The 20,959-nt window shown below is 36.2% G+C and overlaps 1 protein-coding gene across 2 annotated transcripts in view; it reads right to left on the bottom strand.

Moving 5' to 3' along the window:
* The window catches only part of LOC129755748 (uncharacterized protein DDB_G0284459-like), a 133,733-nt gene that overhangs the window by 63,258 nt on the left and 49,516 nt on the right, over window positions 1-20,959 (bottom strand). The gene's annotated exons all lie outside the window — the stretch shown is intronic.

Genomic DNA, 20,959 nt, shown 5'->3' with positions numbered 1-20,959 from the left:
TGTAGTCCAGCTCTCTTCTTTGCATTCTGGACGTATCACTGTGACATGCAGATCTTTATTTGCCAAATCACGGCTTGAGACGTTGGGATTTGCTTTAACCAGTCACGGTTTTCTTCCAGCTCCTTTGCCGTGGTCCAACGTCAATCGCTCCTGGAACAGCTTCAACACTCTGGAGACGGTTGAATGGTGAATTTTCAACACTTTTCCTAACTTCCGGTGCGAAAAGTCAGGAAATTTCAGGTGTTTGGGAAGAATTTGGTATCCCGACTCGCGTTGGTTTACCTCCATTTTCGTTGAATCGAAAAACACGACTTCGAGTTTGACAGCATGTAAACAATACACATCAATGAGAAAGTGTGCAAAATTTGGTTGATTTTTACCCAATGGTAAAAAAGTTATGGATTCTTATGTACAATTATTTTGAAATTTTTCATATTGAAGTAAATATCCTAAATTCATCATTACATTTTCCAATTGATAACTCTTAAATTCTTTCCAACATAAAAAGAAATTCAATTTATTGACATTTTGAAGTTTTGTGTCGTTTTTAAGCTTCATGGTTTTCTTAGTTTTGGAAATTCGAGATGTTTGTTGAAACTCCAAAATTCATTTGATTTTTATTATTGACGACTAGCTTACCCGGTGTGCTTTGCTGCACCTTTTAAAATCAATAAATTGTAATAAAATTTTTTTCGATATCTTTACAATGAGAACTTTCACATCACATGTTTTTCAATGATTGTTTCGAAATCTGATATTAACTACTCGATTTTATTTGCTTTTCTCCTCAGCAATGTGAGGAGGGTCTACGAACTGCAATAACAACATTTTTCGTAATCAAATAACATCACGTTTCACATATGACTCTTTTTGCTGGATAAGTATTCAAGCTTAACATAATTTTCTTTTTCCCGTTTCTCCTCTGAAAAAAGGAGGGGCATGAATCTTAAAAAAAAAACCTCTCATGTAAAATATGGTTTCTATTGCTGGAAAGGTTTTTAAAACTATGCGATAAAAGCTCCCCCATTTCTGGCTCTGTACTGTATGAAATTTTTCTTTAAGAAAATAGAAACAATTTTTTACTCGATTTTTTTTCTTTCAAATTTGGTTCTATTTGTTTGATAAGTTCTCAAGGAGTACAAAAAATTGTGCGGAACTATTTTCCTATATCTTAACCCCCTCTGGAAGGTGAAAGGGTTTTTTAATAACCATAGAATCATTTCTCGTATTTTTATACTTTCCCCTGCAAAATTTGGTTAAATTAATTTGATGAGCTCTGGAATTTGTCAAAACAAATGTACGTCACCTCTCTTCTCTTTCCATCCCTTGAGAGGAACCAAATCATCAAGAATTCATCATCTTGAATTTAAATTCTCTTCCCAATTTGTTACCGTTTGCTAGATTAGCAATCGAGTTATTAAAAAATGTATGAGAGCTCCCCTTTTTCCACATCTTATCCCCCAGTGAAAGGACAGATGGGCCTCAAACATAGTAGAAACCAAGGTTCTTAGATACACTAGGTTCTCCGACTTTCACAGTAAGTAGGCGAGAAGTGAGCGGGGCTCTCAATGAGTTTGTTTATTTTTTGCTCAGCTTTTCTGGGGTTTGTTGGTAAACAAACTTCATGAGTTCCGTATAGTTGCATAGCCTACATAGCCAAAATGGCTGAATCGGGAATTCCTCCACCTCCTGAATATATACCCACCTTGGTCTAACCAATATCAAGAGTTTTATTAAATCACCAGTATCCTGCAGATTCGGAAGTGGGATGGTTGTAACTAGAGACCATTCGAGAAACTCCACAGTCAGGAAAAGTTTTTTGGAGGATCTACCAGCCTTTTCAAATTCGGATCCAGTAGAAACTCTCGTCCTTGATCAAATTCGAAACGTTCCGGAAATGACGATAGAAGCTGTAGGATCTGTCTATCCAGGCACTGGCGCTCTCCATACGTCAGGTAATGATGGGGTCCAAACCGGAAGATCGATATTTCTTCACCCGGATGATGTGAGGAGTGTGCTGCCTGAGATTAATCCTGACTCGGTGGATACGAAAAATCGAAAGGTTTCAAATTTTATACTACTGCCACTGGCGATCGGCAGAAACACTCCACAATGCCACAATGCGTTTAGGAAAAATAGCGAAACTCTGGTTTGAACGTATTGAGAAGCGAATCGAAAATTTTGAAGATTTCAAAAATGAAGTGATTTCCGCTTTGCCGAACCATCAAGATGAAGTCACCCAACGGTTTGTTTCTGGTGTGGAAATCCGGGCCATGTAACTAGAGGGTGCCCCCAGACGGACTCTAGAAATGGTAATTATCGAAAAATAGCTTATCAAGATCCAAGTCAAGTCGGAGGAAGCAGAATGTTACAAAGATCAGAATTTCCAAGGACCAATCGTGAACAAAGCATCGTAATATGGTCCAATAATCCAGGTGATACAGGTTCCAGAGGTGATACCAGGATGGATTTTGTTTCTGCAGTGAGAGAAGAAGACGAAATGGTTGGTTCCGATGGTTCTCAAGCGCAGCAGAGTACGTCTCGAGGTAGATTAGAACAACAGGGCACAGTTAGTATACAAAATTTATAATTTAATGTTTTAGTTTAGATTAAATAAAAAAAAATTAAGATTGTTCAGCATTTTTTTATATAGGTCTTACTACGCGCAGTTTAGTTCCAGAATCGTTTGATTTTCTTTCTAGTATTAGTTATAATTTTTCAGGCTTAAATCATTCAAAATTATCTATTCTAGGTGAATTTACAACTAAGATTGTAATCAAAAGTTTTATTTATATTTCACAGCTTAAAAAAGAACCTAGGTGTATCCTCGGATCAGATTTTATTGAAAAGAACGAGAGGTGCGCAGGTTACAATGCCAAAACCATTTTAAAAATTCAGTTTTTAAAAATCAGGAATTGGAAAGAAATTTGGAAGAAATTCGAAACAAAGCTAACGCGGTAAATGAAGCAATACAACTTTATAATACGAAACAATATGATGCAAAATGTAAAATTCAGTCAGTGTATAAAGAAGGAGATCTGGTGTACATTCCAAAAGGCGGAGTTCCAGGAGAATCATCTAAGCTAATCGCGTCAGAATAACTCGAGACGTCCAACAATAAACACGTCAAACCAATATCACGTCAACCAATATGTTATTTTCCAATCGTCATGAGGGAAAAATACTTATCATGCTCTCGATGAAGTGCATACCAAGCTATCAACGATGAAATCAAAACCTTTTTCATATTTATCTTTGACTAGCTTATTTTACCCGGCCTAGCTCGGGTTCACAAAAAATATAAATCAAAATGAGTCGTTTGATTTTTCGAAATGTTGGAAGCTTTATATTCATCATTTTAAGAAATTTGGCTCATGTTTGGCCACGTATGTTTTGTAAGTCTTTTGAAAGATTTTATTGAGATTATTCACTGTGTTTATCGAATTATTATTATGTTTTTTTTTTTTTTTTGAAGAAGTATATAGTTTTGAAGATTATCAATAGCATTTCAAAATAATTTGCTTTCCCTTTCCCTATCACGAAAAACTTTTTTTAACCCACCTTTTTTCAAAGTAGCTCGAATAGATTTGGCTATTAATTTTTTAAATGCAAATGATAAAATAATTTTCTATCTTTCCCATCCTCCATTCGATGAAAATCTCTTTTGGAGATTATCCCACTTTTCAAGATGATTGATCTACTTGTACAATAGTTTATTTAAGTTTTATTCACTTAATAATTTCCAGAAAACACTTCCGAACCTTGTTGAACTATTTTTAAGACTCATTTTGCATGTTTTTAATTGTATGTGTGCTTTTTTCACTTTTTAATTGAACACTGTTTTATGATTAGTTTTTCTCAAATATAGAAAGTTTTGATAAAAGTTTCTTGAAGTTATAAAATAAAATCATCTCTAAACCGAAATTACCATTTAAGGGAGGGGTAGGGTCTAACACTTTCAAAAAATCGATTTTTTTATTTTTTTATTTTCTTATCGTAAAACATTTCAAGAATGTTATCAGTTCGCGTCGGGCCGTCATTGGAATCGGGTCGTATGTTTTGTCCCGCTGCTGTACTGAGATAGTTGAAGTTTGGTTGCTATCGAAGTTTGGCTTCTATCGTGCAGAAAATCAAATTGCTTTCAAAGCTTAATGGGTGCTAGTTTTGTGAGGGCAGTAAATGTTTGAAATGTTCGAATTCGAAAATGATTAGTGCTTGATGGCTTGTGTGCTGTGAGTTATGGTTATGAGTTTGGGTTAGTGGAGGTTGGGCCCGGTTGAATTTCAACGGTGGTTCGGCAATCTGGAGAATCCGGTGGAATTTGTGCAAAGCTTGGTTCAAGAGAAATGATAATGAGATGGGATTCAAAAGATTTTTTTCGAAATCATGAAAAATGGTGGCGTTCCCATGCTGAAGGAAGCCTGCGAGTGTATGTGTAAAGGCGTTATTCCGGCACTAATACATTTGGAGCGGGTTCGATGGAAAGGAGAAGTTTACACTTCGATCAAATGCTGACTGGAAACGGAGGACTCGGAAATTTGGTGAATACGTTCTATGTTATATATTTTTTCTATTCCTTCGCTATAATCTAGTTTCTTTTCATTCTTTTCTCGTTTACCTGTTTCCTACCTATCTCATTCCTACTTATTAAAATTTGCGGGTCATCCTATGTATTGGAAGTTTGTCAACGCTTGCACAAGTCACAGACACATTCAGTGAGAGGTGAGAACTTTTCATGCGTGGTGGATTCGCGCGTAGGTGCCTCTACTGTGACATGATTTTATTGTAGGCAGAGATGCCAATATGCCTGATTTTTCAGGGATTGCCTGATTTTTCGAGGCTCTGCCTGACAACCTGAAAAGCCATTGAATTTCCCTGATTTTTCAAAAAATGCCAGATTTTGCCTGATTTTTGCGAATGTGATGAAAAATGGGTAGTAAGGAACTAAATTAGGTACCATTGCTGAAGTTAAAAAGCAAAAATTTGGCTGAATGAAACCAATCGAAAGATTCCCATTAATTCATATCTTAAAAAGGGAATGAAAAGGAATCGTTCGGCTTTGATTCAGTAGAATTATGCAATATAGGCCCACAATACAGTAAAAATGTAGAGTGATGACCAAAAAAAAAAAAAAAGGTCATCACTTTTAGAGGAATTTCCGTTACTTATGTAGCCTGATTTTGCCTGATTTTTATTTCACCAGTTCCCTGATTATTGAAAATATATGTTGGCAACCCTGATTGTAGGTATAAATCTAAGTTCTTTAAGAAATGGGACAGTCACGAATGCGTGTATCTCAAAAACCTTTCGTTTGATCTTAATACTTTCTATGACGGAAATGTAGGTAATCTTATGATTGTAGGGTTCTATCTTTTATAAAGCGTGCATTGTCTGCGGTATAACATACCTTAGTATTTGACATACCTTGGACGTACAATATGAAGAGGGAGAGACTGACAGCACGGGAGGAGGACGAGATAGTCACGGACAGTCGAAGTGTGTATTATTTCAACGGTGTGAAAATACTAAATAAAGTGTGTTGGACGGACACAACAATTGGCGACGAGCGGGAGTACGAACCAGGAATAGTTGAGGTACGTTTTCCTTATAATTTTGAGCTGGTTGTCCAAAGAATTTGGTTGTACTTCGAAGAATTGGTTCTCAAAAAAAAAAAAACGAAAGCAAAAATGGCTGCCGAAACGATGTGAATGTTCTGTAGCTAGAGAAGGGGGTAAAATGATAAAGAGAAAGAGAAATTAGTAGAGGATTGAGCGATAGTATGGTTATGTTCATGTTGACAATGTTTTTGTTTATCATATTGTTGTATTTTGTTTTCAATTGGCCTGAGGGGGACGATGCCTCAGATCGCCGGGCGGTATCATGAGTTACTATTGCAGGCGGTTGCCCAGTGGGTGGATATGCCGAAAACTCGTAACGTTTTTCCAGGTTGGTTTGGGGAGTGTAATGCAGGATATATAGCATCAAACCGTGTAGCATGGCTCGGACTAGGTTTTGTTTACTAGTAAAGTTTGTGGTTGTTCGTTGTTTTGTTGTTGTTTTTGTCTCCGCTAGAGAACGCATCTTGTTTCTCCTGATCCTCCAGGCAGATCGGCGATGTTCTGTTATTTTCTCCAATTGATTAGCTGTTTAGGAGACTATAGCGCTTATATTTTGATTTTCTTCCTGTATTTTTTTTTGTGGAACTACAGAGGGGCGTGTTTTAAATCTGATCAATTCTGAACCTTGTTTTCATTTGCGTTACTTGCCCAAGACGTAGCATGATTTGTATAATTGGTGTTTACTTGGTTAATGCAACAGGAATGAGAGTTAATTAACATGTTTTTAGTTTTATTTTATCAAAATGGAGTGATTACTTCAGCTAAGTGATACGGAACGTTTAGTTTGGAGATTTTATGTGGAACGGTACTAAAGACAATATTCTGGGTTAGTTTGACGGATCTCGCGAAGCTATGAGATATCATAAAAAGCAGAAGCATAAATTAAATTATTCAAAAGGGCCCGATGATTTAATAATCGTTTCTTTGTAAAAAGCATCAAATCAGTTGAGTGTGTTAAAAAGGAGGAAACTACCAAATATATGATTTCAATATTTTTAAAATGAATTTTCAAGTTGCTGATAGCAGATCGATTTCTTTAAGAGAAGTTGGAATGATTGGTTTGTATTTGGTCTTGGTACTTCGGTAGAAACACCTGAACGTGTTATTTCGCCTAAAAGTTGGATACGGCTTATTTTGGTAAGATTAAGGCCTTTTTGTTTGAAGAAGCAATATAAGTGAAGGAGGTGCTCTGCAAACAGAAAATGAGGTAGTTGATATAAGAAGGAAGTGCAACTCTAGTGCTGGGTGCCTAGAGTGGAGAGTCTGAACATTAGCAGGAGGCTATGTTCAACTCTAGTGCTGGGAGCCTAGAGTGGAGTGATAGAACATTAGCACGAGGCTATGTTCAACTCTAGTGCTGGGAGCCTAGAGTGGAGTGATCGAACATTAGCTGGAGGCTATGTTCAACTCTAGTGCTGGGAGCCTAGAGTGGAGTGATAGAACCTGGGTTGCCAGGTGCCCAGATTTGTCTGTAAAACCAAGACTTTTGACCCTTCGTCCAGATATTGGTCAGACACAGATTTTTCCCAGATTTTTGCTCAGAGTGCCCAGATTTTACAGACTTTTGAAATTGAGTGATGAAATCAATATTAATGTATCGGATTTGATCCGTAAGTGCCAGATTTGACTGTAAATCTCGCTTGTATTCATGGGTATTTGACCAATCATTCATTAACTTTTTTTTCGGCATGGTACGTGGTAGGAAACAGTGTTAGTTATATAGTTCTCAATTCGAAAATAACCTGAATACAAGAAACCTCCCCCCCATCCCCCCCGCTCACACGCATCGAAAAAAATCTTGTTCAGTACCAAATTTGTGATCTTCCTAGTGCACAGACACACACAGACTTTTTTCCAAAATTGCCCAGATTTTTTATCCTCAACACCTGGCATCCCTGGATAGAACATTAGCACGAGGCTATGTTCAACTCTAGTGCTGGGAGCCTAGAGTGGAGTGATCGAACATTAGCTGGAGGCTATGTTCAATTCTAGTGCTGGGAGCCTAGAGTGGAGTGATGGAACATAAGCAGGAGGCTATGTTCAACTCTAGTGCTGCGAACCTAGAGAGGAGTGATGGAACATTAGCAGGAGGCTATGTTCGACTCTAGTGATGAGAGCCTAGAGTGGAGTGTTGAAACATTAGCAGGTTATGCACAGCTCTAGTGCAGTGTGCCTAGAGTGGAGTGTTAGAACATCGGCAAGGAGCTATGTTTAAACTCTAGTACAGGGAGCCTAGAGTGGAGTGTTAAAACTTAGTAGGGAGCTAAGTATGATAATTCTAGAGCAGTGCGCCTAGAGATTAGGCAAACTTGACAGTGAGCTTAGTAGGGTTTATACAATGCATGACAGACATAACTTTTAAAGTTGCAGTCAGCTACGGATGGCTCTAGCGGAGGGAGCACAGATATGAGAGTTAGACTAAGCAGAGAGCCCAGCTAAGTAGTTTTGAAGCAGGTGTGACGATAGCATTGAGCTTTATCTCTGGGAATGGGAACAAAGAGATGAATGTAAGACTTAGAAAGGAGCTAAATAGAGCTTGGTTTTAAATTACTAAAACTAGGAAAGTTTGTAAAATGTAGAGTTTGAGAACTATTATTTAGTCGAATTGGCCCGAAGTGAAGCAGAAAATAAAATCAAAAAAAAAAAAAAGATTTGTAAAATGTTGCACAGAAATGCTCCAAAACGAAGTATTTGATAATTACAACAAAATAAGTAAAGCGCTGTACCGAGCAGTGCTACCTAGCGTTGTGTGCATTATATTTGATTCGTGGGGTCCAACATTGGACCCGGAGAAGAAAATAAAGAAAGTAGTGAAAGATGCTGTGATGGAAGTTAGATTGTTAATTAGGCGAATGATCAGATCAAAGAGGCGATAAAATTAATGAAAATATTTAATAACAATGTACAATTCTTCATCTTTTGAAACGTCCTGTCCTATTGTAAATTATAGGTTGTTGCTAGTGGGTATATGTTACGAAGATCTAAAAAAAAAATTGAGAAAATAGAAATGTCAAGTTCCCATACTTCAAATATGAAATGTGGAGTTATAGTTGAATGAAATTGAGTTTAATTTTGTCATTAATAGAAATGTTATTGTGAAATATTTGCTATATTTCAGCTATCAGGATTTCAAGAAACGGGAGAGAAACTTCATTCATTAAATTTAATTTAATATATAAATCCCCATGGATGATATTTATGACTGAATTCTATGGAATATCTGACCAATAAGTTAAGTTAATGACAGTGAATTTGTAGTTTAATAAGAATATGATCAGAATGGCGGTAGGGAATGAGCTGTAGAATCAAAAGATCGTTCATTGTTAACCTGTATCTGATCAAATGTCGAATCAATGAACACCTTTTTTACGGTTTTGAAAAGAAATTTAAAGATAAACATATTAGGAGAATGTTAAGGATAAAATAATAAGATAAATTTTGGAAACGAATGAGCAAGATAGACTTCTCAACTTATTATTTCTATGGGTAAACAAAATGTTTTCAACGTTGATTTTTATTTAACAAATGAAGGTTTTTGAATTATGAAAAAGGGGAGAGGTAGCAAGAGATAGTACGTTGATCATTAAAGGATAGATAGTTGTAGCAGTAAGGTGGATGTTGAAAGATGTTGTAGGTCATGTGAAACGTCTAGGAGGACTCACGGTAATCTCTACTCGAAACAAGTCATCAAGGATGCGTATCAATGTAACCATAAGGTTTTTAGAATTTGAATAGAGCTCTGGATTTCCCGAATTCAGGAATATGAACAGAATCAGTTAACGAAGTAGCGATCAAGTTAAAAAACTGATTTGTACAAGTTTGTGTGTAAGGTCAAACTGATTGACTTGCTGATGTATTTATTCCGCTTTTTATTTTTTATTTAATGAAAAGTAGGGATGTAGGGTTCTATCTTTTATAAAGCGTGCATTGTCTGCGGTATAACATACCTTAGTATTTGACATACCTTGGACGTACAATATGAAGAGGGAGAGACTGACAGCACGGGAGGAGGACGAGATAGTCACGGACAGTCGAAGTGTGTATTATTTCAACGGTGTGAAAATACTAAATAAAGTGTGTTGGACGGACACAACAATGATAATTCATGTAAAAATTTTACAAAAATTATTTATAGTTTTTTTGTAAGAATAAATTCTACTTTATTCTTGGTACCTCCCATCGGCCAGCGCACACTTTTTTTCATTTATGATAATGAACAGTTTTTCAAACTAATACTTCATCTAATCTGTATTTTAGGTAGCTACATCTTCCTCCTTCAATTTCTGCTACTTTTTGGACCAAAACTTCTCTTTTAAAAGAAACTGAGAGTAATTTAGTGGATAGAGCTATTTCGAAATTAACAAATTTGATTATTTTTGAGACACTTTTTGAGCGTTTTTCATGAAATTTCTGCTGGGAAAATCTGGCAATAATGAAGTAAAACCATCATGAGATTGAACTTAAAGTATAATCGGTTAGTAAAGATAGTAGGTTGCGAAGGTTACATAAAAGATTTATCTTTTTAGGCTTTTAAAAACAGCGAAAACCATAGTTTTCGTTTTTAAAATTATTGTTTTTTCCACAGGAGCAGAATTTTGGCAAATCATAGTGTTTTATACAAAATCACCAGCAAATACATACTTTAATATACTCGGGGCATTGCCACGAGCAGACATGGTTGTGGTATATGAGAGTTGTATGAATTGAATAAATAAATACATTAAAAAGAAAATCAATTTCAGGATATAAAATGCAGATTATGAAATAAGTTAATTTAAGGTTGAGTGTAGTGTAATTTAAACACATCGTTTCAATCGTGTAACTGAACGAAATCGAGTAGATAGCTTCGTTGATTCTCTTTGCGAATTTGTTTAGGTATTCTCTCTTCTGCAAAACGGTTTGACTTCGTGTTGAATAGCAGTGTGAAAGAGAAGCATGATAAATCTCTTTCTCGCACTTGTTGAAAGATCTCGTCGCGTAGGCTAGCTCTTCGGCAGTTTGGTAAAGCAATTCTAGGCGAATGGATCTGCACCGTTCAGATTCTGCCCATTTTGCGTCGGACAGGTTGACGGAAAAATTGGGTTCCGCCACCGGTTACGACAATGGTATAGGATTCAAACTTGTTTTATAGGATTCAAACTTGTTTGAATGTGTTTGAAATAGGGTATTTCATAAGTTTTGTCGTTCATCATAAATCATCTGTCCCATAGCTTCGGAACTGGCTATAGAGCTTACGAGCTGTGGCACTTGCAAAAATTTATTGTTTGAGGTTAGTTTTGAATTAATCATTACCAGGCAACACTTTCAGCTGATCGGAGAAAAAAAAATTGGAAATTTCAGCGATCTACCCTTAGTTTTTCGCTTAATGAAAATCAAAAATGCTAGTATGAGACTTGACTTCCCTGATGACCCTTGGCCAAAGTTGCCGATCATATACTTCACTCCAATGCTTGATTTAAACTTTGTGGACATTTTTGACAGTATTTGCATACTTTTCCACCACTCACACACAGTAATTCTTCGAATAATCAACGGTTTTGTCAGCTATTAATTTGAAAATGATGGAATTTGAATGAAACTGTGCAAAATTATTTTTTCCTTTTTCTCTTGCATCGTAAATATCTCAAAAACGCGTTAATTTAAAATTCCGAAAAAAATAGGTCGGATAGTACTTTTTACAGGCAACAAAATGCTGTAAAAATTTCGAATGTCCGAATACTAGTAAACAAGATATAAGCAAAAGAAAGTGTCCCATTTCTAAAAGAACTAAGCTTTAGATGTGCAGCGCGGGAGGGGAAGTAATCGGTTGTATCGGTCGATTATAACTTTTTGTTCATTCATAACTGGCATGGTTGAATTGCATGCGTCTATGATTAATAGGAGCGAAGGACATTACTGCTCGTCTGGCGATCAATGAATGGAACTCTTTAATAGAGAATAGGTTCAAGAAGATATCGAGCAGGTACCTTTTGTTAGGAAATAAGATTGAAAGTAATCGTTGTAATAAACACGCGCACTGAACTTGAAGTTCAATAAAAAGTGTTGAGTAATTTTCAACATTACCGGTCAACTAAAGATTGATTGTTTTTAACGAAATATTAATTTAAATTGTCTAGTTTTCATGAAAACTATTGAAAAGAAAGATAACTGTATTTCTGTTTGTTCATTTATTTCCATTTTTTTTTCTTTCATAACCATCTCCTTCTTGTCAATCAAAAGTTTTTTTCTCCTAGCGAACATTACGGTAACTTTCATCCATCACATAGTTTTACATATATATTCTGATAGTTTATTCTGATATTTATTCATTGGAAAAAAAAACAAATCATCTTGTTTCCAAACATGTTTTATCGAATGTTAAATAATCTAGATAATTTAAACTTTCATTTTATTTCATTTCATTCCAACAATTTTTCATTATCATAAATTCCTTTTCAAATTTAACAGAGGCATGATATGTAATTAAAAAACAATGCAACCTGTAATGAGTACTCTAGTTTTCAGTTTTAACAAATAACCGTTTTTGCAGGAATTTAACCATCATTGATAGTAATCATGAATATGCCACTTAATTTCCATTAATTAACCTTTAAAATTAGGATTTTAAGAGGGTAATTTAAGATGGCGATAATTAAACTTAAGTTATTTTATGCTGATTTTCAACTCGATTTTTGTTTAATATAATTCAATTTTATTTTGGCAATATTACTTCTGTAGTGTTTTGAATGATTTTAAAATTTTTCGACCTTTTAGTTTTATTTATATTCATCAATTTTTCGTTTATCATATCATATTGAGTATGTTGCATATATATATTATATTTTTATTTACCATTATTCTTATATATCATACAACTAAATGCTTATTCATTGTACTTATATATTAACCAGAGGGAATGCATCTGGGGATAACCCAAAGCAATTATTGCAAGCGGAGTGGAGTGCCAACCATTGTAGGTTTCTGAGGGTTGGATGCCTTTCCTCGACGAACCATCGGCCGTGGAAGCCCTAGAAGTCAATTCGAAAGGCCAAGCCACACAGACATAGGCAGGACCTTGCTACCGATGGGGGAACCATACATACATACATACATACATACAAAACATTTCAAGAATGTTATGTCAAATTTTCAAGTCAATTGAAGCAAAACTGTCGAAATTATAGGCCTTTATCTCCTCCTCTCTAATACTGCAAGAAAGCAAGAGCAGAAACTTCAAACGCGTTTTTCTCGAAAGCACATTTTTAAAGTCCGTGGACATCGTCATTTGAAAACTACTTATCCGATTCTTTTCAAATTTGGAACATATTTTCTACATATAAAATACCAGACCCCAACGTTTTTCTTTTTTGATTTTTTTTACTTTGGGGAGATTTTACAGGTGAAAAATGGCGGATTTTTTCGTGAAAAAACGTTATTTTTACTTCAAACAGCCACAAAAATTTCTTAAATTTTTTTTTAAGTTAAATAAAAACGTTGGGGTCCAGAAAAACATCTATTAAAAATATTTTGCTCTGATTTTTTGACTTCAGATGATTCTGTGCTGAGATACAGTGTCCACCGCAAATCCTGTTTTTAAAAAGGCATCCTCGAAAGTGCTCCGTCACCGGCTCATTTTTCAATATTTTTCTACGAAAAAATTACTAAATGTTCTTTTAACAATGCTTTGTATAATGCAAAAGATTGGAATACATTTGTTTGAACGATAGCTCTAGAAAAAAAAACGTGAAAATGGTGTTTTTTTTATACCCGTTAGACTCTACCCCCCCCCTTAAATGTTATGGAAATGGTCTTATTTGAGTTCTATTTAAGTTTTTTTTTATCCTCGGACACAATCATTCTATTTATTATTTTGAAGAGTAATCAATGTTAAAATTCTTCGATATAATTTGTTTGAACTCGCATTACCAAACGATTTTTTTTCCAAATTGGATGGTAGAATTGAACACATTGATGGCCAAAAATAAATCAAAAGTTAAAATAGGTCAATGAAATAGAATTGTATGAAGCTTAAAACCTCAGATTTAATCATCTAATAAAATTTCTACTTCCACGTTTAAATTTCCCGGCGGCTATCAAAGCATTGAAATTGCAGCCTTCAATGTATAACTCTGAATCTTATTAATTTTCCTTTCTTTATAAGGAATCCTAAAAATATGAAAATGGTTGGTTCTTAAAAGCTGGGATCTATGAAAACGCTGTTCATTAGTTTTTCAGCCTCCAGTCCAAATAGTTATTCACTGTTCACTTTTCAGTTCACTGTGTATCCTTGTAGACTCTCAAAGCCCCCGGGCGGCGGTAGGGAACACTTGAAAACCACTGAAATTCTAGTCAATATATTCCTAAAAGGGTAATTGTATTTTTCAATCCTTAATTAAGGCTCATTATTGCAATCAAATACCTTGTACCAGTACCACGTGCTTAGAACAGTAGAAGGAAAAAACCCGCCAAAAACTTCGCTATGAATTTTTAATTCTGAGCAAGCTTTGATTTGCTGTCCAGTGCACATGAACTGCTGGATGGTTGCTGCTAATGTCCAGCCCATGGTAATGGTGAATGTGGGGCCGCTCCGGAGTCTATCGGAGAACCCGCACGACGGTCCGGATTTCTTTTGTCCGATCCACCGTATTTTGGTTGTTTGCGGCGTGGTAAAAGCGCACGACGGACGATCCGACTGACGAGCCGACCGGGCCTGTGACCATCCCCGTTGGAGGGAATGAGAGGATGGGAGTGAGAAAGATATAATTCATGACAGATCAACAATGCTGGCAAATACTGGTGCCAGTTGTATTGTTTGACCTAAACTAACATTTGACACATGATTCCTTTTCTCATATCCCACATCTTCCCTCTTCTCCATAAAAAAAACAAACAAAATAATTATTTTGCATTATGATAAAAGCATTCAATATACAATAATGTTTCGAAAATCCAGGAAATCTAGGTTATCACAAACATTGTGATGATAGAACTTCAAATACGAGGACTTAGAACGAATATTACTGTATTTGAGAAAATCTTAAAATGATTAGCTCTCGCGTGTGTTTTCATTACATTATGTGTCATCTATTACAGTAATTAAACCTTTTGAATCGGTAATCAAATTCTTTGAATGACTCTCCTGTAGCTCTCTTCTTTTCATTATTTTATTTTATTTTTATTAAGAGATGTGTACTATTATTTCACATTCACTTTGAAGGTTAGAGTTTACAACTCGGGTTTTCACCTCAGACACGTCTCATCTTTTTTTTTTTTACCTCAAATCTCAACTCCCAAACCGCAATTTTCATCATTATCAAAGCTGACGACATTCACATTCATGTTGACCAGACCTTTCAAACATCCCTCAAGTGTCGTAATCAGTACACCAGAAAAGGATGCGATAGACGAGGTTTTGCTGAATTTATATGACGTTTTTCATTACCGTTGGTTGGCTAGGGTGCAGGCCATCAGCGCGAAAACTTCGGATTTCGACAGCATCTGCCTTATCAGATTAATTTCATAGTTCAGACTTCATTCTTTGATAACAGATTTTAGACATTACATGAGGAAATTATTCTCAAGTATCTTATTTGAATGTCTTGTTTCTATCTCAAACTAAATTTAACTCAGTCTCAGGGTGAATGCAATTTTAAATGCAGACATCAGACGACCGCATGCTCAATTTTATGATTATATTTTCTAGCTTGAAGACTTCAACTCCATTAAACGTCAAACTAGTATTTTATTTATATATACTCTGCTGATGTTACAGCGCTTCATTCATTGTCTGAAAGACCCGGAAGTTCATGAAATCATCTATTTTTCTATAAATTTTGAGCATTCAACAGATTCATAAGCTACCATTTCTTACAAATGATGATATTTATGAATAAGGTTTTTTCCATTATTCTTCACAAACAAATGTTCTCGAGGCAAATAAGAAGATTCCAATTCATACGTGTATCACGTTGAAATCAACTCGATGAAAAGGTTTTCATTCAGCATTCCATCATCAACATTCAACCATTTCAATTTAAAATCGTCATCTCTTTTACCCGAATTGATTTCAGCAACTTTCATATCCAATCGCAGTTTTGAAGGTCATCCATAAACTTACTGAAGATTTTGCGGTCAAATTATTTGACCAGAACAGGATCCATTCGTTACTAACCGAACTATGGATTATCAAATTTTCTTTTTAATTTTTTCTTTTTTTCGGTTTACACCATATAGCTTACAGAGCTTATTTATAAAACATTGTTCAACTGGTTTCTGCCGGAATTCGAAATCTGTTGCTTTACACTGACTTACCGATTACCCGGTGTACGTGGAGTTTTTAAATCAATTATTGGGAAGCAATGTATTCAACTATGTCCTAACTTAGACAACTTGTCTTTTCCAATTGGTTCAGAACTATTCGAAATAGTTTTTTTCTTCATACGATCGTAAATCACGAGACTGGTCATTTGATTCATCTTTCTTTACTCTTTATTATACTTCTTAGGATTTTTTCGTTAAATGATCGTGAATCATGAAACTTGTCATTTGATTCCTTTCTTTTTTCACTCTTCTAGGATTTTCATAACCCTGAGTCGGAGTCCACCGAACTATCAAAACTCAATATTTAGGTTTTACCGGATTTTTAAATCCTTTTTCGGTATCCGCCGATTAATTACAACAAACTTCAAAGCATCAGTAATTTTTTGTGTATCCAATACAAAGCCGGTATCCGCCGAACATTCAGAAATCATTCACCGATATCCACTGATTTTTTCCATCCAAAGTCGGTATCCGCCGAACTATTGGGCCTCATTAACTCGTATCTACCTGTTTTTTCGAAGTTGGTATCCGCCAAACTTTCGGGTCTCATTTATAGGTATCCGCCGTTTTTTCACAGTCCATAGTCTGTATCCGCCAACTACGGAAATTTGTATACCGGTATCCGCCGGATTTTCGAATTTATATACCGGTATCCGCCGGTTTTCGCACTCACAGTCGGTATCCGCCGAACTGTGATAATTTGTATACCGGTATCCGCCGGATTTTTCAAATTTATATACCGGTATCCGCCGGTTTTCGAACCTACAGTCGGTTTCCGCCGAACTGTGAAAATTTATATACCGGTATCCGCCGGATTTTTCAAATTTATATACCGGTATCCGCCGGTTTTCGAACCAACAGTCGGTATCCGCCGAACTGTGGTAATTTATATACCGGTATCCGCCGGTTTTTACTAGCCAAAGCAATCTCACCACTTGCACTGTTTTTGTTCACTTCGCCGACCGCCATTTTTCGAAAAATACATTTCGTTAGCGTGGCGACGTTTACTCTCTTCACTTTCACAAAAAGGGGGAATCAACCTTGTGATGTCCCGTCCTGTCACGGTCGCCAAAATGTGGGGCCGCTCCGGAGTCTATCGGAGAACCCGCACGACGGTCCGGATTTCTTTTATCCGATCCACCGTATTTTGGTTGTTTGCGGCGTGGTAAAAGCGCACGACGGACGAAACGACTGACGAGCCGACCGGGCCTGTGACCATCCCCGTTGGAGGGAATGAGAGGATGGGAGTGAGAAAGATATAATTCATGACAGATCAACAATGCTGGCAAATACTGGTGCCAGTTGTATTGTTTGACCTAAACTAACATTTGACACATGATTCCTTTTCTCATATCCCACAGTGAAAACAACCCGCCAAGGAAAAAAAGTCGGTTGATAAAATGGGTGCCATGACTTTTGATTTGTGGAAATAAAAACGAAAGTTGTATGGGAGGGTCCCTTTTCTTAGGTGGGAGGGTCTCAGAACTATTACTAAAACCTTACCCTGGTCCGAATACATCTCTGTACCAAATTTCAGGCTGATCGGTTAAGCGGTGTCGATTTGTATAAGGTGCATACAAACAAACAAACATATATAGTCCAACTCATCTTTATATATTAGATTATGTCTTAACTAGAAAATTTTAGTTGCTGAAAGAGTGATTGAATAAATTACGAATCGAATTTCGAAATTAACAGCTCTTATAAGAGTTTTCATATTCGATTAGTAGGCATATAAAAAAAATATTCGTAGGGGCATAAAAATTTGCCCCGGTCCCCCCGATGACTTTATTTAATAAATATTTCAGAAGAAATGCATCTGGGATTAATCTGAAGAGAGTATTGCAAGCGGAGTGCATTGCCAACCATTGTAGGTCTCTGAAGATTGGATGCCTTCCCTAGACTAACCATCGGCGTGGAAGCCCTAGAAGCAATTCGGAAGCCAAGCCACAAAGACATAGGCTGAGCCTTGCTAAATACTGATGGGGAAACCATACATACATACATACATACATACATACATACATACATACATACATACATACATACATACATAATACATACATACATACAAACATACATACATACATTAACAGTTTTAAATTAAAGCTTCAGTTCTACAGAGCTGCAAGTTCAAACTACTTAGATTTGAAAACAACGACAACATAAATGAAATAACAGAATGGTATAAGAAAGTTGTATTCTTTCTAAAATTCTTACTAAAATAACTAAAACCTTCTTGGAAATACTATAATATGAGTTGTGAGCCTACTTGGTAAAGTAATTCTACTGATTCAAAGCAATCGAAAGATTCCCTTTAATTCTATAAGACAAGTTCAGATACCGTATTTTTCAATAGCAACTTACGATATTCTTCAGTGAGCGTTTTCGATTCCGATAACGCTCACGCTTACGATTCAAAAACGCTCACTGAAGAAGATAGTAAGTTGCTATCGTCTTACCGATATCTGAACTTTTCTTATACCGTGGTTAAATTAAAGGGAATCTTTCGATTGCTTTGATTCAGTCTTGGAAATACTTTTCAATAGTTTTGAATATTTCATGATTAAGATTTTAAATTAGGGAGAAAGTTTTTCGAAGAAGAAAATAAAAATAAGATAGAAAAGTTCCAGGTATTTTGTTTTTTTTTATATCTCATATATCCTCATACAAAATGTATCTATGCGAAAGTTATTGATGTGCTTGTGATATAGCTCAGTTGGCATGTCAGTTGCTTTCTGAGCCGATGTCCGTCAGTTCGAACCCAAGAGTAAACATCGATCACAGTTCTACCGGATAAGTTTTTTAATGACTGTCCGCCAACTGCATCGTTGATATAAGTCGCGGATGTCTTAAAGATGTTTTAACGACTATATTCTAAACAAAATAAAAGTTATTGGTATAATGAAACACATCTCAGCAGTCGGTAACTTATGGGATTCGAACCCATAAGTTTCCTTGCCGATACCGGGAATCGAACCCAGTATATGCCTGGGTTACCAGACTCGTGCCAGCCTATTCATTAGACCACATCAGCGCTCTTAATGAAAATGTTCTCTTTTTCCATAGAAAATTCCATACAAATTTGAAGGTCCTTGAGGGTCGCCTTAGAGTTATCTGAATGAACTAAAATTTTGCCAGTATTTTTTTATCATTGATAGGATTAAGATTATAGGGTGGGAGCTGTTTTAATGAAGTTAGGAGATAAGGGCCATCCTACTGTAGTATTTATTACGTGAACACGTGTTCTCTTGATTCACGTTCAGAAAAGGGGTAGGATATCCAATAGACTGGTCAGAATCGGGTTTTATCAAACGGTTTTGGGTTCTATTTGGGTCCAAAAATAACCTGTGCAAAAGTCAGTGACTCTAGGATTTGAAATGGGCTGTAGCGAAACATTCAAAGTTTGTATGGACATTCGTATGGAAAAAGTGTTTTTTTTTGTTCAAAAAAACCTACTGTCTCACTGTGGCACTCAAATTCTTCAAGCTGCATCTTATTGCTGAAGATTCAAAGAACAACTTTGCCGAAGACCGGGTACCTCTACGATCCAAATCAAAAGTTAACTCTTCTTTGATATATTTTATTTTAGTAATATCCCATAATTTCAAATGGCAACCCTGGCGTGAATGTGTGGTAAGAGCCATTATACGTTGGAAGCTAGCTGGCGTGTTTGCCCATTTTCAAAAGTTTTTTTTTGTTTCGATTATAGTCGTTTTACCATCTTACCATCTTTGTGGCATTTAACTAAATCAACGTTGCAATTGGCGGAAAATTATTGAAAAACTTATCCGGTACAACTGTGTTCGATGTTTACTCTTGGGGCTCGAACTCAAGAACATCTGCTCAGGAAACATCTGACTAGCCAACTGAGCTATATCCCAAACCCATTTTCAAAAGTGTTTTCGTATTTTGGTTTTCGATTGTCGTTGAAGTTGGCAAAACAGGTTTTTGGGCCGGAAATTGTTCCTGATAAGATACAAACCGCTTCCACCTTGAAAAAAAGGGGAGAGGGGGATGATCCTTTATCAATTCGACGTAAAACATGAAACAAATCGATCAGTTTACACGTGATGTTTATCAAATTTGGAACACATGATTTTTTCACAGCATTTCTTATTAGGTAGGACTAGCAAAGGGGGTAAATAGGAGGTGATTCGATCTGTCAAATTTCAGAATCAACAATTTTAAGTGTTTCGTTACGGTTGATTACCTTTAATCCATATAGAACAGCTGAAACTTCAGCTTGCCTTTTCATTTTAGAACATTGCTAGTTTGTAAAAAAAGATAACGAGCATCAACCCACTTCACCGCGCTCTCTTCGCCTACTGACTGCAGAAGTCTGAGAACCTAGTATTTTAATGACCTTGGTACTCAGTCGTCATGCAGATTTTAGTAAATCATCTTCGTTTTTTAAGTGAAATTGTAGTCGGGGGAAAATTTGACCGGATCATCGGTAAATTTCGCTGCCATTCCGCATTCAATCATCTTCAATAAATTATAAAAACATTCTTTTTATTTTACAGCTGATCTTTCTTGTCTGTTTGATAGTTAATAAACTATTCAATCTAGGTAGGTTAAAATACTTTAAAATAAAAAGGTTACAATTCACAGGAGGAATTCGTTTCTAGCTTACAGAAAAATTTCAAAACTACCGCAAATAACAGAAGAGACCTTTTTCGTCCCTAAAGGCGGATTTGACAATTGTTTTTCTGAAATAATCCCACAGTGCTTGACGCAGCTACACGAGGCGTCCACCGTATTCTATCTATTTAGCACGCAAAACTTCACACCCGCCGGTAAAACACCCGGCAGCAAAATTTGGTATTTGGGTGTCACCCGGCATAGTTTTAATTGCTGCTGGCTGCGCAAAAAGGCATTTTAACGACTGTCCGAAAAAATTCTTTCGATACGCGTGAGGCGGGCGAGAATTAATCGCCAAATTTCCAATCATTCACGCCACGCCATGGGTGGATGTCTGAATGACGATCATCGATGGATGTATGGATGGATGGCTCCAGTCTGATCGGATTATCCCTGTG

The sequence above is a fragment of the Uranotaenia lowii genome, chromosome 3, assembly GCF_029784155.1.
Source record: "Uranotaenia lowii strain MFRU-FL chromosome 3, ASM2978415v1, whole genome shotgun sequence".
NCBI lineage: Eukaryota > Metazoa > Arthropoda > Insecta > Diptera > Culicidae > Uranotaenia > Uranotaenia lowii.
This window is presented reverse-complemented; position numbering and strand designations above follow the sequence as displayed.